The 18,290-nt window shown below is 45.5% G+C and overlaps 1 long non-coding RNA gene across 1 annotated transcript in view; it reads right to left on the bottom strand.

Moving 5' to 3' along the window:
* Positions 1–17,123, bottom strand: part of LOC122463072 — a 100,977-nt gene extending 83,854 nt beyond the window's left edge. Inside the window, exon 1 of the long non-coding RNA XR_006286052.1 lies at positions 17,006–17,123. This is a non-coding gene — a long non-coding RNA (uncharacterized LOC122463072). The remainder of the gene's footprint in view (positions 1–17,005) is intronic.
* Between the last annotated feature and the right edge of the window lie 1,167 nt (positions 17,124–18,290).

The raw sequence follows: 18,290 nt of genomic DNA, 5'->3' as shown, positions 1-18,290 counted from the left end.
GTTCCCTCTGTGAGGATCTGGCGGAAAGTTAAAAGTAATTAAAAGCGGGACAAAACCATAAAATTAAGATCCTTATTCCAAACAGCCCAAAGTTTAGGTTGATTTGGATTTAGGATTGTAGATCGTAAATGAAAGGGACATCAAGAAGCCAAAAAAGGGTATATACTCACTCTTTTCCCTCCCTTTACAAGTCACTTATGAAAACCTTTCTGTGGCCCACTCAATACACAGAAATTGCATCAATTTAACTACAATGATTTTGCTTGCTTCAGTAACAAACCAAATTAAGTTAAAATCAATATCAGACACTCAAACCGATTTAAGAGTGTCCATACAGTGCTTGCAAAGTGTGAGATTTATAATGCCTCCTATGGTGTTGCTCTCTAACTGCCCCTTCTGGCACACTCTAAAACAGTGGTTCTCAACCTTTTTAGGCTCAGGACCCACTTGTAAATGTTTATGGCCTATCACGACCCAGTAAACAGTCTGAGGGTGGAGCCCCTGGGGTGGTTTCAGTTGGGTCCTGCCACCCCGGGGGCTTGGGTCCTGCCCGGCACTCTCCCCACAGTGGCAGCTCCTGTGCTGTGGGGCTGGCTGGGCTTGGCTCTCTGCACCCGGCATTGCAACCTCCAGGGTTGCATGCCACTCAGATCTGGACTCACCCCACTAAATGGACCAAATGTGTGTGAGTGGAGTTGTGACCTGGCTCACAGGGTTGCAGTGGCACTCACTCAAATTTGGCCTACCCGGACTCCCATCAGAATGATGGCTGGGCCAAACCTGAGTGACGCTGGGACCCCAGAGGTTGCAGTGCCTGGAGCAGGGAGCCGGTCCCATGAGACAGGGTCTGCCACATGACCCTCTGAAACATTCTGGCAACCCAATTTTGGATCCTGACCCACAGGTTGAGAAACCCTGCTCTAAAAGGTACCTAGTTCATGTTAATGTAGGGCTATGTCTCAATGTAGGGCTATGTCTCTCAGTTGCCATCAAAAAAGTATAAAGTTCAAGATACTAAAAACAACTGCTTGGAAAGCACAGTTTTGTTTTTTTCCCCTGGAATATTTATGCTTCAAGAGATATGTATTGCAGATAGTTAGACATTCTATAAATCTGCCTCGGTGGCACTACATAGTTCATTTTGTCACAGCATCCAAGTGACCAAGGTTAGGAAACATAGCACAGGAGAGAGTTTCTAGCAATGTATATCATTGTAGCTCAGTTGTGTTTTGACACCTTCTGTTGGATTAATATCTTGAGGTCTCTTTGTGTGCAAGAGTGGGCTGGAGAACAGCATTCAGGAATAGAGCTCTGATTTCCTCATATAGCATTACATCATAGTGTCATAGATTATCCTTTGAAACAGTCTATCAAACTCAATATGAAGAAGGAATGGGCCTAAGAAGAAAAAGGATTCTCTTATTCCAAATGAGACAACATTATAATATTTAATCAAGTGATGCTTTAGGGGCCCTGCTTGACACAAACACTAACTGCAAAGCTGAAGGACAAAGGCCACAACTAACTCATTGTTTGAAGAAAGAAAAGGAGGACTTGTGGCACCTAAGAGACTAACAAATTTATTTGAGCATAAGCTTTCGTGAGTATTCAAAGGATAATCTATGCTCACGAAAGTTTATGCTCAAATAAATTTGTTAGTTTCTTTGGTGCCACAAGTACTCCGTACCTCCCTACCCCCCAGCCTCTCCCCATGGATATGGCCCAGGTGCCTTCTCAAGGGATATCAAGCAAAACCCTTTCTCATAGATGACAGAGATGGCAAAGTCCTATTTGCAATATGCTTTCTTAATGCTTTGCCAATTCAGCTTGTAAGCATCTAAAGCCACTTCTCTTGAAATGGTTTTCAGTTACTAACAGATCTCTATTCATTGTAGTACTAGAACCTAAACTGGTGCCCTGTTACGCTAGGTGCTATACACAGCCTCAGATAGCCACTGCCCTAATCTAAATAGACAAGACAAAGGAAGAAATATCTTTCCTATTGTACAGATGGGAAGTGGAGGTACAAAGGAAGATAAGGGAATTAGGCACCCAGCTCCCATTGAATATCACTGGGATTTGGGCACTTAACTGACAAAGATGCTTTTGGAAATACCAGCCTAAGCGACTTCCGAGGTCACAAAGAAAATCTGTGGCAGCATTACTAATTTAGCATTGTATTTTTGTGTTCCACCTGATCCAGTCTGCTGATCATTGCTAAGAGCCAGAGTAGATCTTTACAACTGGAAACAGAACCATTAAAGAGGTTTTCTGAAAAGTATGTTGGGAAGTTTTTATTAGCGGACAAAAATGTGAATGTTCACATTCCTGCTCACTCTGGAGACCTCAGTGGAGCTGCAAAAGCTGGCGTCTGTCGTCAGCTTTAATACTCCAGCTGAAAGACAGAGTCAACATTTTCTGAACTGTAATGCACTATGACAAATTTCAGATCAAGGACACTGACCATATGACTGTGATTATCATCATCCTGCTGATTTTATTGGCAAGGAAAGCTAGCATGTTTTTTGCATCAGCATTTTAGGACCTGTCTATGGGGATGGGGTGAGGAGTATCAGTTAGCTGAACTGATTCAGGCTAATGTGGGTTAAGGTGCTTTCCCTAGTCAGCTTAGACCAGGCAAAAAAGCCACATTTTTGTGAGAAGTAATTGCATCCATGTTAATCAGAGTGCTAATCTGCTATTCAGAACTTCATGGCAAGTCAGGATAGAATTCACCATCTTCAGCTCCAAAGCCACCGCCCCTACTGCATGCACTGAAAGAGAATCTCTCTTAGAACTAGAGGGCCAATGATGCACAGGTGAGCAGTTCTGAGTCACATATTGGGGAGTAGGAGTACACACTAACTGGTTTACAGTATTAAACCAGAGATGTGGATTCAATTCCTGGCTCTGCTAGTATTCCTGTGTGACCACAGACAAGTAACTTAGGCTAACATTTTCAAACTCGTGTATCTATAACCAGGATTTCAAATCCAGCTATAGGCTCTTAATTAAAAGTGGCCTGATTTTCAGAAGTGCTGAAATCAGTAGAAGTGGTGTTTAGTACCCTGAATAGTCAGGCTACTGCTATTTAGAAGCTAACAATGAATGTAGGAGTCTATCTTTAGGCCCCCAGGTTTAAAAATTCTCTGTCTCTCAGTTTCCATCTGTAAAATAGGAATAGTCATATTTCCCTAACTCTCCTAGGTGTTATGAGGACAAATATGTTAATACTGGCAGCATGTTCAGATACTATGGTAAGGAGAGCGATCACTTTAGATAAGCTATTACCAGCAGGAGAGTGGGGGGTGGGGGAGAGAGAAAACCTTTTGTAGTGATAGACACCCATTTTTTCATGGTCTGTGTGTATAAAAACAACTTCTGTATTTTCCACAGTATGCATCCGATGAAGTGAGCTGTAGCTCACGAAAGCTTATGCTCAAATAAATTGGTTAGTCTCTGAGGTGCCACAAGTACTCCTTTTCTTTTTGCATATACAGACTAACATGGCTGTTACTCTGAAACCAAATACTATGGGTTGTCACAGTTCAGGACTACTGTGCCCGTATTCCCCCTCTATGCTCCCACAAGGGCACCCACTCAACATCCCCAGTTTCTCAGCCATCACCTCTCTTGGGCAGAGATATGCATCTCTCTCCCTCCTGACTGGGGTATTTCCAGGCTACACAGCTCCCTGCCTACACTGTGAATTCCCCAGCAAAGACAGACTGCCTAAGTGAACCGTCCTTCAATCCCCACTCAGGGGTTTTCCGGTGGTTACCTGTGTATCACTCGTTTTGCTCAAAAAAAAAAAAAAGAAAGTCGGTGAGGCCTTTCTTTATAGAGTTTGGGGGCGGGAAGGGGGTTTATCTGTCCTCCTGTAACAGGTAATCAGCCGACAAAAGGTCCCCGCCTCTGGCTCAGAAGGAAGCTTTGAAAGGCTGAGTTCTTGCATAACCTTAGTAGGTGTATTTGCATACACCTCCCCCGAGAGATTTCCTGCAAAACAAATTTAACTTTAAAACTTCATCTTGTCTTGGCCTATTGTTTCAAATAGTCTTTTGAAGCTCACAAGACTTCCCAAGGTTTAAATAAATCATGTCTCCTAGACAAGTTACACACAAGACAACAATAAACCAAAAACATTTGCATTTTTAATCCAATGAGCTCATAAGATTCTTAAGATTATTTTAGTGAGGTTTGTCCAGGATATTGCACATGGATGATGGGGGATATTTATCAGAACGGCCATCCTGGGTCAGACCAAAGGTCCATCTAGCCCAGTATCCTGTCTTCCGACAGTGGCCAATGCCAGGTGCCCCAGAGGGAATGAACAGAACAGGTAATCATCAAGTGATCCATCCCCTATTGCCCATTCCCAGCTTCTGGCAAACAGAGGTTAAGGACACCATCTCCACCCATCCTGGCTAATAGCCACTGATGGACCTATCCTCCATTAATTTATCTAGTTCTTTTTTGAACCCTGTTTTAGTCTTTATATTCCTAGATAGATAGGTTCATCCTTGCCAATGGCCCAGCACTGATTATTATTATTATTATTTGCATTGTAGTAGCACCTCCAAGAAGATCGGGGCCTATTGTGGTAGGCACTGTATGTACACATCATAAGGACAGCCCCTGACCCAACAAGCTTATAATGTAGATAGATGAGACAGACAAAGGGGTGGGAGAAAAATGTTATCCTCAATTTGCTGGTGGGAAATTGAGGCGCAGAAACACTGTCTGTGGCAGAAGAGGGTACTGAACTCAGGACTCCTGGGTCCCAACCCTAGGTCTTAACCTCTCTTAGGGTATGTCTACACTGTGATTGGGAGCGTGCTTCCCAGCTTGAGTAGATAGAAACACACTAGCTCTGCTCAAGCTAGCATGCTAAAAATAGCAGTGTAGATAGGGGTAGCAGGGTGGCAGCTCAGGCTAGCCATCTGAGTACAAACCCACCCGGACCCCCTGAGTAGATACTCAGCAGCTAGCCCAAGCCACCACCCATCCTATCCCGAGCTACGCTGGTATCTTTACCACACAAGCTCATGCAAAGCTAGCATGTGTCTGGCCACTCGCTCTGGGAAGCACGTTCCCAGCTGCAGTGTAGACGCACCCTAAGTGACAATCATGAATATGTAGGAGTTTTTATAATGATGGGTAAAATTTAGTAAGAAAGGTGATAGTTTCTATTTTATTTGCTTAGTTGTCTTTTCTTTTTTTGAAAAAAGTCATGGATGCACATAAAGCCCACATTCAGTGGAGACATCTCAACTGTTGAGAGCACACTCAGTTTTTGGTACTTACCATGGTGTGGCTTTAGCATTCAAAAGCTAATTGGTAGGAAGAGTCAGATATTTAGTACAATCCCTTCCATTTGAGTATGTGTATTAAAGTACATTTTTTCCCTCCATGCTAAATGCATTTTTCACTGGGAAGACTTAAAACGCAATTGTCAAATAACCCATGTGCAATGATAAGAAATTCACCCTACTTCCACCACCTAATCTCATTTATTCAATAAGGATCCTGCTATCCTGTTGCACTCACTGTGGGCTAATCTGTAACAACATGTTACATTCCATGCAAATTGGTCTGCATTTTTTCCCCCCCGTCCTTCCTGCTCCCTCCCATATTCTCACAATCACTCCTTGCAAGACACCGTGAGAGAAGAATAAATGGAAGAAACCCCCAGCACTCTGCAATGACTCCCTTGAGCCAGGCATCAGAATCCACCCTTTATCTTTATGGTATTTACAGCCAGTCCTTAATTCTAGTTGATTCTTAAGAAATGCCACAAACTACTTTTTGCAGGGATAATGTGGTATGACTTAAAGGAAAAAAAGAAAGAAAGAAATCAGCATTTGTGGTTTCAAAGGAAGAGCTTAAATGCACATCAATGGCATCATCCCAATCCTTGTTTCTATCCATTTCTGATACAAGTTAAATACACTTAAGCCTTTCTGTTTCCTGCAGCCCAGCTTGCAGTGCACAGTTCAGTCAAATAGGGTGCATTTCAAGCCTGAAGCAAGAAGAAACAGAAAGAGAGAAAGCTAAACCTTGCTGCTTTAAAATAATAATGTTTTGCACTTCAGTAGCACCTTGCATTCACATATCTCAAAGTCTTGGTAATCAGATACAGTCAACCAGTCAATCCTATGCCTTAACCGGAAGGCTATTAGTCTTCCCTGTGGCCTAGCCCCTGCCTACACTAGATAAATTTTCTAAATATCTCCCACTCTTGTGAACACTGGCTCCGCACCAATGGTATTAGTCATGGGAGCTCTACTGCAGAGGGTGTCATTAGTAATGAAGTGAAGCTGAATACAGGGTAAGCTGAACAAGTGTAATATGCAGCTGAGTTGCTCCCAGCCTAACTCCCACCTGTTCCCTCAATAAGAGGCTCTCTGGGGAACATGGCCCTCTGACTCCAGTTTCACTGATACATCTTCCCTATTTTACAAAACATTTTAATGTAAACATTAAAAACAAAAATGACGCCCAGATCCCTACCCAGTGTCCCTTCGGCCAGAGGTTGCTAGCACATAGCTGAGTTATATAGTATGATACAGCTTGATCGCCTCTACCGGTGACCACACCAGGAATGAGCTCTCTCTTTCCCCCCACATCATCTGTCTCCATGTCTAGCTAACTCTCTCTCTCTCTGGAGTCTCCCTGTGTGTTTGGCCTCCAGACGGCTCTCTGCCTCTCCATTCTGTGATGATCTTTGTCGGCTCCCTGTGGATGTTGTGTCTGCTGGCTCCTAGGCATCTCCTCTTCCTTTGGATCACTCGTCCCTTTTGTGTACTCACCTCATATGACCTGGGTGCCACTGCACTCTCATAACACTTTCTGGTGTCTCTCTAATGGCTGGATGCCTTACACTCAAGTTCTTGGCTCACCGGTTGAAGCAAATACTCACCAGCAACCACACAACAAAACCACTAACCCAGGAACCTATCCCTGCAACAAAGCCCGTTGCTACTCTGAAACCCATGGTACTAAGTAGGCTGAGGTCTCTCTACACCTAACCCTGGACCTTGTTTAACACTGTTTAATGTTGGACAGTGACAGGGTTATGTTAACACCTTTGCCAATTTAGTGAATCTAAATTAATACAACTGCCCTCTGACTCCTGTTCCATTGATCATGATTAAGGCTACATTTTAATCACGGGTATTTTTAGTAAAAGTCATGGACAGGTCACAGGCAGTAAACAAAAATTCACAGCCCGTGACCTGTCCATGACTTGTACTATACCCCTAACTAAATCTTGGAAGTGCTGCGGGTGGGCCTGGGGGGCTCCGCACATGCTCGGATGGGAGTAGCCCAGGACCCCCGCTGGTGCTGGGAGGAGGTGTGGGGAGAGTTGGTGGGGCTGGCAGGCTCCCTACCTGGCTTCTCGGAAGTGGCAACATGTACCTCCCTAAGCTCCTAGTTCCACATGCTGCCAGCTCCGCAGCTCCCATTGGCTGGGAACCACGGCCAATAGGAGCTGTGGGGGTTGTGCCTGTGGGCGGAGGCAGCACACAGAGCTAGGAGCTGAGGGAGGGACATGTCACCACTTCCAGGGAGCCCTCCCAAGGTAAGCAGAGCCCTCACCCTCTCCTGTGCCCCACCCCGCAGCCCTGAGCCCCACACCCAAATTCCTTCTGCTGCTGGGGGGAGACGGAGTGGCCTGAGACTGCCCCAGCAGCAGCCAGTGCGACTGGCCATGGGGCTGCCTGAGCTGGTTGGGCAACACTGGAGCCAGCCACACGGGCTGCTACGGAGGTCACGGAAAGTCACGGAATCCGTGACTTCCATGACCTCTGTGACAAACTCGCAGCCTTAATCACAATATACAGAGGGGCCAACAGCTGTTTTAGCCAGCATTTAGCCTGTTCTCAGCAGGTCTAATTGACAGGATTAAAAATGTATATAGAAGCTGGCATACCATCCAAACCAGGGCTCCCAACATTGCTACCACCAAAGAATCTACAGATGGGAAATATTTGCAAGACTTTCCTTGGGCGAATATGGCCAATGATGCTATTTCAGGGGCTGATGAATCAGCCATCAGGGCTACTGGCCAAGTTTTATTATTAATATTTGTATTGTGGTAGTGCCTAGGGACCCAAACCAACATCAATGTCCCATTCCATTAGGGACTGTCCAAACAGAATTAGAGACAATCCCTGCCCCCAAAAGAGCTCACTATCTAACTAGACAAAACACACAGAGGGTTGTGGTGCAGGGGGGGAAGAGATATCAGCTACAGCCTTTGTGAACAATGTGATCATTTGCAAATGTTACGTTGGGGCCATGATTTTTTTTTTTTTTTGTATTTTTTTAATCATGTGGGGTGTTGGTCCAATATTGACATAAAATTAAGAGCATCACCTACTGTTTGACCAATTCCAATTCTAGAAATGTCAACAGCAGTTATATAATATCGTCATTTATTATTACTGTTATTTTTTTAAAAGGAAGATCTGAAACCTTTTCCGATAGTCTAACAATAAGTAAAAAATAATCATTTGAGATATTAGCCATAGACACATGGACAAAGAGGAGGATAGTTGTAGGTATCCCCCGATGTTACCAGACCTTTCCATGAGTAATCAGAGCTAGAGAACAGGTTCCAGAATGGATGATCTGAGAACAAGAATAGGTTGTCAGCAAACCAGGGCAGAGGGCTGTTTCCCTCGAACACTTTTCCCCACTAGTTCTCCATTTTCCCCTTTTATTCTCCTCTTCCTCACTCCCTGTTGCTCCACAAAAAGATTTTCCTGCCCTGGCTAGTAAGGAGCCACCTGGACCCAGAGGCAGATTAAGATGAATTGGGGCCCTGGGCACAAGGAACATTTGGACCTCCCACACCCCAGAACTGGGAGGGCCAGGGGTGCCATTCCCATCCATACACACCACTTTTATAAGCAGGAGGGCCGTGCCTGCTGCTGGGTGACCAGCTCCACCATCGTGAAGCCCCTGCTAGCAATGCCAGCCTCTTCTCGGTGGGGGGCTGAGGTAGGCCAGAAACTGGAGCCAGTCTGTGGTAAGAGCCGCCCTGGGAGCCCAGGCTGCTGTGGAGAGCCCTGGAGCCTCCACCTGACATGAGCAGCATGCCCCAGTGGCAGGGACACGGGCTGGTCTTGGGCACCACAGCCCCCTGCTCAGGGCAGGTAGAGGATCCAGGCATCCCCACAGTGGCTGCCTTGGCGGCGCTTACCACAGCCTGGCTCTGGCTTCCAGCCTGGTCAGGGGACGTGGCCCTGGGGGAAAGAGGAGGAGCAGCGGACATGGCCCCAGAGGGAAGAGGAGCAGGGTGTGGGGCCACAGTTCCAACGCCGGTGGAACCCCTCTCTCCCTTCTACACAGGTTCTGGTGCTCCTGTGGAGGCCCCCAAATTGGCTGGGGCCCCTGGGCACGGGTCCTGTGGGCCCATGCATTAATCCACCACTACCTGGATCCCACCACATGAAGTGAATAGTAGTGACGATGCCATAGCACAGGCTAGCAATGCTAGTACATACCCAGGGTCCTGGCAGGCTTACACAGACAGCACCGCTGCTATTTCCACTATGGTAACTAGATTAAAACTAGTGCAGTTACACCTCCTCAAGCTGCAATCACACCTCTGATTGCAGCGTGCTCACAGGGCAAGAGCCAATCCAGTGCTTCCCCTGTCCATGGCTCCCTGTCAGTCTGGGATGAGCAAATGCTGGGTGTGACCGGGTGGACAGTGCATAGGACAAGGCATTTCCCACTAATCGGGGCAACGGTCTTTGGAAACGGCAACCCTAACCCAGCTCATTTGGCACAATAGTGCTCTTCCTGGAAGTACCATTTCCAGAGGCGGCGAGTCCTGAATAAAGGGAAAGGCAATATGCAACTGCCCACTGTTTTGGAGGAAGAGTGGGCCCCCAAAATATCAGGTTTTAGTGGCTTTGTGAGTTAGTGTATTAGCCTCTCACGTCCAGGTTCAGACCCAGGCTGCCATCACAAGTGCAGTGAGTTTGGTGGTCCCATCCTATTTCCCATTTGTGCTTACCACAATAGTACCACAGAGACAACAGGATTACTGAAGGTCAGCACTTAATGGGCATTAGTCAGTGGTTTTGCACTACCCCTCATTAAAGCCAATAATTTAAGTCATGAAGGAAAGAGTGTGATGTAGTGTTAGAGCTAGGACTCCTGAATTCTATTTGCAATTCTGCCACTGATTTACTAGGCAAGATTAAGCATGCATCCTGACAAAATGGGGATAAAAAACATTTAGCAATTCCAAAGGGATACTACAAGGCTTATTCAATCAGGAGAGACAAAGGATTTTGAGGTATTCAGCTACCATTAAGTGCAGAGTAATTTTATAATGAGAAGCAAATTTAGGCTTCTAGTATGATTTACAAAAACACCTAAGTAGGTTAGGGTACCTAATACATAAATCCCTCTAGGCGCCTATCTGCATCTTTCAGCATCTAAATACATTTGTAACTCTGGCCTTAGGGCCAAATCCAGCTTCCATGGAAGTCAGTTGAAAGACTCTCATTGGGTGTCGGATCTAACCCTCAATTAAGACCAAACTCCTAAACCTCTAGTCATGCCTATGTTCCCAGGGCAGCCTCAGTTTGTCAGACCACATTGGCTCCTGTCTAAAATTGAGTACCTTGCATCTGAGAATGAAGACTCTAAGGGGAGCAGACAGAGTTTCTGAAGCATTTCTACCTTCCGGACTAAAACATGTCTTAAAAAACAAACAACCAACCTTTGAAGCAATAAAAGGGAGAGCGATAGGATTTATGACTTTTTAACGAGTGCCATAGAACATCCATTTCATTAATTTACAAGGGAGGCATGGGGGGTTGTCAGTTCAATAAATTCTCCCAGATTATTCCTTTGAAACAAACAACTTTGTGCATTTGGGCTCCGGATGTCACCGTGGAGGCTTTTATCCAAATGAGCTATGTGTTCTCGAAGGAATGACTAAAATGCCTCAAGAAAAGAAAAAGAATAAAAAAAAGAGAAGCCGCTCTCTCCAAAAGACAGCTTATCACGCTGACACATTGTCTGTCTGAACTCCCAGAAGAGGATAAAAAAATAAAATAAATAAAAGCCTCAACCACAGCTGCAACTTCAGCTTGCGCTCCTAGGTGTTATTTTCAATCTGAGGGAAGACAACATTTGCTAATGTCTTTTTTTTTTTTCTCCCTCTCCTAGAAAAAAAAGTTTGTTTTTCTGATACCCAGTGTTTACCATGCTGATATCAGGACTCTGCTGTGTGGGGACTGGAGAGAACAGTGACTCTGCTGTCTTGGGACTCTGCAGAGGGGTAACTTCAGAGAGGAATTATTAGCATCCTGATTTATTGGCTAGGCTGGAACAAATAAAAGAAATAGTCTTTTTTCCCCCCAGCACATCAGGATTGCAGATGTGAACAGTGAATATAAAATTCCCTATTAAACCTCAGCACTTCTATAACCATCGTAAGTAAATAGCTCCATATTTGTTTACTTAGTCATTTAACTTTTGAGAAATTCATTTTGTGCTACTGAAAAAAAAAAAAAAGAGTGAGAGACTAAGTCAGGTCTACACTACAGACTTCTGCCGGCATAACTATGTTGGTCAGGGGTGTGAAAAAGTCATCTTCTCATCAGTCTGCCTCAGTTTCCCCTCCCAACTTTTGAGAATTTTGTCTATTTAGCATGTGAACTCGGACCATCTCTTACTTTGGATTTGTGCAGCACCTAGCACAACAAGGTCCCAACCGCTGTTGAGGCCTATAGGAGCTACGGTGATACAAATTAATAGTGATTATATCGATACCTATTTGGCTGAGTTACATGAATTCGGCATCAAATGCTGTGAAATCCACTTACAACTATTTCCGCTCTCAAAACTAAAGGTTACAGTATATGATCATTGCCCAATCTAAGATGCAATAGAAATCTGAGCCAAAATGAAAAGAATTCTACACCCTCTCCCCTCGCCTTCAAAACCTTCCTCCAAACCCATGTGCCCAACTCCCCATCGCTAACCCATGCGACAGGGCTCTCTGCTTGTGCTTCGTGCTCAGCCTTAAAAAAGTGTTTAACTTCAGACCTGTCTAGCTGGAAACGCTCTGCTCTGGCTCCACATTTATCTATTGCTTGCTGACATCATTATTTGCCTTTTGGGGTGCCGAAGCCTGTTTCCATTCAAATTAATGACAAAATTTCCACCTATTTTGCTGGGGCCAGGAACGGACGCTTTGGGCTAAAGCCTGCAAGTGTTTAGTAACACGTGTAGTGCGAAATACCCTGAATAGTCCAACGGAAATCAGTGGCATTACTATTACCCATACTAGTCAGCACTGGGCCTGACAGTGACCACAGGCTGCTTGAGACATGGATCAGGTCTCCTGATATTTCTGTGCCTTCATGCACCATTACCAGCTATTTAGGACTAGGAGAAACCCTTGTCCTGTGAATAAGTGCTGCAGGACAGGCACCCAATGTCATGGCTTTACATTAGTAACCTACCCAAAGGTTGTGGTGGAGCAAGGAACATAGGCTCCAATTCAGCAACCTTAAGCTTGAGAGTAGTGCTGTTGAAGTCTATCAGACTGCTCACACACTTAAAGTTTCAGCACCTAGCTAAAGCAGGGCCAGAGCTCAGATCTACTGATTCATTATTATAATTTATTTTACCCCTGAAGGCCCCAACCAGCACTAGGGTCTCATTATGCTAGACACCATCCAAACTCATAGTACGAGGCCGCCCCTGCCCTGAAGAGCTTATAGTCTTAACAAAAAGAGGGAGAAACAGACACCTTTGCCCTCCCACCTTTTGTCCTCCCAACTTTTGTCTGTCCAAGTGACTTGACCAAGGTCACACAGCAGTTCAGTGGCAGAGCCAACAATTGAAGCCACAGCTGCTGAGTCACAGTGTGCTGTTCACCCCACTAGACTACAATGCCTCTCTGGCATCTAGTCTTGTGGTTTAACTGCATAACCAGCCTCTTTCTCCATTTCTGTTTCTCTTTTCAACTTTCAGAACTGTTTCTTCTCACACAAAACAAACCAGGATGCAAAACAACACAAACATGCCCTTATTTTTGCCATACAAAGGCAAGAATATGCCAAACAATTCCAACATCAGTAGCAAAAACATACTATAATATTGCTCTCTCTCCCTATTGATCCCTTTGTATTTTGTCAGAAGTAAACCTTTCAATCACAGTGAGTACTTAGCAGTAATCAGTCAGTCAATCACAGACTGCATTCTTCCTTTCACTACAAGCAAAGACTATTGTAAAAAAGTGCATGATAAAACTTTTTAAAATAAGCAAAACCCTGATCCTTTAAATGAGTTCAGCAGGCAGATCCATGTATCACTGTGAAGCCCTGACAGCAGCAGGATACTATGCAGGCTCAAGGTTCTGCCCATCAGAACCCCTTACATAACCAGGACTTGTGTTTCAGATCCCAAGGCAGTACAGGCCAGATTTTCAAAGAATTTAGGTTCCTAAAGATTCAGGTAGGGACCCAGTGGAATTTTCAAAAGCATCTAAGCAGGATAAGCACCTACTTCATGGAAGTTAAGGCACCTAACCTGCTTAAACACCTTTGAAAATCCCAGTAAGCACCTCTAAAAATCTGGCCCTTACTGATGCTCTTTTCAAAAGAGCTCCATTTCCTGTAATCTAACGTTCCCATATTTTGGGCTTGTATCCCTCCTAAATGGAGATGAAGGACAATAAACACCTGCAATCAGCTGCTTTCCCCACTATAAGTCACTATGTTCCTTGTTCTGGTCGTACATGGTTGTCTCATTGTCTTCTGTGATATAAAAGGATAAATATTTCAGTAGAGTTGGCTGAAATTTTTGGCCATCAAAACATTAGACAACAGATGGCCTTTTGATTAAAATGAATATTTTCACAACATTTTCATTTTGGTCCAGTTTTTCAGTTGAAAAACCAAAAACCATAAGCATTTTTTGTTTGCTTGCTTGTTTTCTTGTGAAAATTTTTCATTTTGCCGCAAACATGTTCAGGATTTGTAACCTGAAACTGAATTTTTATTTTATTTTTTACCAAAATCTGAACATTTTAATCAAAAACTACTTTGTAAAAGAACAATTTTTTTCCTTCTCTATTAATTATTTCTTCCCATGATTTTTTTAAAATTTCCCATGAAAACTGACATTTTTTGACCAGCTCTAATTTAAAGGCATTTCTATAATCATTTTCACTGCTGTACCTGAGCACCTCACAAATCTTAATGAAGCCTTAGTCACCCTGATTGATAGAGAAATATTACTATCCCAGTCTCACAGATGGGCAGACTGAAGCACTCAAGAGACTAAGGCCTACATGTTCATACTTGATGGCCTAAAGTGAGACCCTTAATTACATGGCCTGATTTTCAGAGTGCTGAAGTCAATGGGAGTCACAGGTGCTGAGCACATCTGACAATAAAATGGGTCAGAAATATAACACACTGTAAGGTGACACTGGGAGCCTGTGGTAAAGCTAATTTAATTGGGCTATGAGAGCTGATTACAACTGCTCTTACTCTTCCTTTTCAGGGCTTCTGCTTAACTATTTGGGAAGCACAGGCTAGGGCTGTGGCTTTTCAGAGCAAACCCAGGACTGTTGTATTTAAACCCTGAATTTAGTTTTTAGTATTAGCTCCCCCTATCACCTTCTACTTATTGAAGATACTTACACATGGACCGTCTTACCACAGGGTCTAAGCCCCTCACATCTTTACCGTACTTATATTCAGAACACCCACACCCTTGTGAGGTAGGGCAATGCTATTAACCCACATTTTACAAATGCAGAATACAGAGACCTAACTGACTTGCCCAAGGTCATAAGCATGCAGCAGAGCAGAGAATTTTTACCACATCTGTGAGGAACTAGCTAAGATTTGAACCTGTGACCATTTAAACACAAAGCAGGAAGCCACTGCACTGCCTTCAGAGAAAGAATACTATGCGACTGCTTAGTATACTGTTTGTCAGACAGACAAATGTATTTTACATGATGCTATAAATACTTTTTTTTAAACCGGTCTATTTCTCCCACATAGCATTTCAGATACTTTTTACTGCATGTGCAACGTCTATCCTTTTAGAGCTCTCAGCAGAATAGTCACTCTCATTTATTTTAGGATATGTAAGTGTGTGTGTGCGTGCACCTTTTCTCCTCTGACCTTCTTAAAAGACAATTGCCTAGCTTGTATGATAGCCTCCCATGTAATGTGTGCCCCCTGATGTCTTCAGTTGTAACCAGCATGAAAAGTGCAGCATCAGGTCATATCCAAACATTTGTGTCTTGCCAGCAAACTCTGAATCCTTTTAGCTAGTGGTAGTCAGTCTCCTGCAAATGGATGTCTCACTTTTCACAGTTTGGTCAGACAGAAAGTCTTGCCTGTCGCTAAAATGTCACAGATAGGAGACATCAGCACATAAAATGTCTAGCCCCCAGATTTCGACTGGGCTCCAGTCCCACTCTAGAGGGCATTACCCCTCCCCGTATAATCCCATGTAAATCAGATCAGAGATTTACAGACCCTCTTCTGATTGAGCTTTGCCTCTGTTCTGAGCCTCATTAGTTATGAGAGAATCCCAATTTAAACAACTAGCTAATAGCTAAATCTAACATCCATAGCCCCAGCAGCCTCCAAGGCAGCAGTTCCCAAATTTTTAATAGCTGAGTCAACATTTTAAAAAAAAAAAAAGTATTTGCACAACCCTTCAACCCAACTTTGTTAGCAGGGCAGCCCAGGGGAAACTTACACTGCCACTGTTCCATGCCCCCATTCTCAGCTAGTCTTACACACACACACACACTCCCCTGCTGGGGGGTAGGAGGTCACACCTCCAACTTTGGGAAACACTGCTCTAAAGGACATCAAAAATCCCCACTCAATGCTCTCTCTAGGTCTGTAAAATGCACCCAGGGGATCATATGCTATTTTTACAAGGACTTCCCTATGAAATAGAGACTGGAATGAGGCTCACCTGGAGCCAAGATGTAATTGGCTTAAGATCCTAACAGGAATCATGTTCTTGTTGCTGTCCACTCTCTGTCTAAACCCACTATAAAACTTTCTCCAATCCTTATCCCCACCTCTTGAGCGCTGATTGGCCATCCTTAATGGTGGTGTCTATACTAGCTTCAAGCAGCTGTATTTTCCACTGAATGCATCCGATGAAGTGAGCTGTAGCTCACGAAAGCTTATGCTCAAATAAATTTGTTAGTCTCTAAGGTGCCGCAAGTCCTCCTGTTCTTTAAACCTGCTCAGTAGCTACTAACAACACTTCTGCGGAGTCCTTGTAGTTTCTCTGCTCCCTGCACGTATAGGGAAATACAGATGTTCCCACAGAACTCTTTTACTGCTCTCCCTTTATCTCTACTTTTAAAAAAATAAGATGATGAAGCATAAAAACAGGTGAATTACACTAGGAACAGGGTCTTGGTCTTCTGGCACCCAGTCCTGTGCCAAGATGCCATCTGTCTCGCCACTCTCTGTACCTGGGGCACTGACTCCTGGGCACTTTCCTTTGCCCTCTATACCATGGTGCCATTGTACCTTTCACAGGACCCCTGAGCCTTACTCCATTTCATCTGCTGCCTTCCATTGCAGACAGGGGCGGCAGGTTTGTATAATTTTTGGTGGTGCCCAGAACGGGTCCAAGTCCCACCCCTGACCTGCCTCGTAAGCGGATATATATATTTTTAAAATAATGTTAAAATGGACTGGAAACAGTAAGTGTTTAACAGTTTCCCGATTGCATAATGTGGGGGTATGAGGGCACTGGCTGGGGGTGCGGGCTCTGGGGTGGGGCTGAAGTGTTTGGGCTGTGGGAGAGAGCTATGGGCTAGGGCAGTGGGATGGAGTGTGGGGGGATGAGGGCTCTGGCTGGGGATGAGGGCTTTGGGGTGTGGGAGAGGTTCAGGGCTAGGGCAGAGGGTTGGGATGCGGGGCGGGGCCAGGGGAGAGCCCCTGTCCCCCCCAAGCAGTACACTCACCCAGCACCATCACTGCACATGCTCCCAGGGGCCAGGCCAGGCCCCTCTCAGGTCCAGGAAGCCCCTTCGCCTCCCCTGTGGCGGATACTGCGGTGGGAGGGGGCTTCACATGTGGCCTCCTCCCCTGCTGCAGCCTGCTGCCCCTCACCATAGCGTCGTGGGGGATGGGGCTGCCCCTTGCCCAGCATAGGGCAGAAGTGGTGGCTGTGGGCGGGGCTGGGGGGGGTGCGAATCACACGGTCGGACACTCACCCAAGCCCCAGCAGCTGCTCAGGGGAGGTCCAGACTGTCTCCCAGAAGCCCCTCGGCGTCACCTCCTGCTGGGTGCCGGGGGAGGGGAGGTGCAGCAGCCACCTCACCCTTCCACTCTTGTGTTGTAGGCAGCAGCGGCCGGCGGCCACGAGGGAGCACAGTGCAAAGCAGTCGGGCAGCCCCCCGCTTGAGGCAGGGACACTCCAGGGCTAGGGGGAGCTGCAGGGGGGCAGCAGGTGGGGACGGGGGGACGCTCCGGGGGAGGCATGTGGGGGTGGCAGGAAGGGCCAGGGGAGAGACCCGGCTCCGAACATTGGTGAAGTCGGGCCTCCAGGCCCTGACTATTCCTGGAACCTGGGCACCACGGGGCCGGACAACTCACACCCCTGGATGGATCTACTCTTGCACTTTGCATGGTTTCTCCTCTTCTACTTAGCTGACGTGCTCTAAACATTCTGCTTGCTAGGGGCAGACCTTATTTCACCACGTAGAAAACCATGCAAGACCTCTAGTGAGACTTGCACTGAAACACATCAAAAGTGATAGTATTTAAGGAGACTGAATAGCTGCCCAAACTGGTAACCGGACACAGAGAGCCTTAAACTGGCAGTGGCCAACCGCTGTTACTATTGGCTTGCTGTTGTGTGAAACCAGTTTGGTGAACTGTCCATTGCCTAGTGGGAAAGGTCCACACAAGAAGGAAAACACCATCACAACAGCCACCCTTGGCCTGAGAATCCTAAAAGAAATTCCTTCAGGGCGGATTTGAGGCTAGGAGAATGAAGCTTTAACTTATTTCCCATGCTGCCTCTCTTCTGTCGATATTTGTTTTTATTTCTACCATCAGAGCAAGGGCTACCCTCCAACATGCGCATGTAAAGAAGTAATAACCCCCTTGCTCCTTTTCACAGGCTGCCCGGACCATGGGTGGGAAAGCATTGGAGTAAGCAAGACTACTCACTTGTTTTCTCCCTCACCAGAGCAGACCTTGGCTTCACACACAGACACATGCACTTGCTGGCCAAGGGAGCCG

Source organism: Chelonia mydas, chromosome 15 (genome assembly GCF_015237465.2).
Source record: "Chelonia mydas isolate rCheMyd1 chromosome 15, rCheMyd1.pri.v2, whole genome shotgun sequence".
NCBI classification, from domain to species: Eukaryota; Metazoa; Chordata; order Testudines; family Cheloniidae; genus Chelonia; species Chelonia mydas.
The sequence above is the reverse complement of the archived record's forward strand: the minus strand, read 5'-3'. Positions and strand labels throughout refer to the sequence as shown.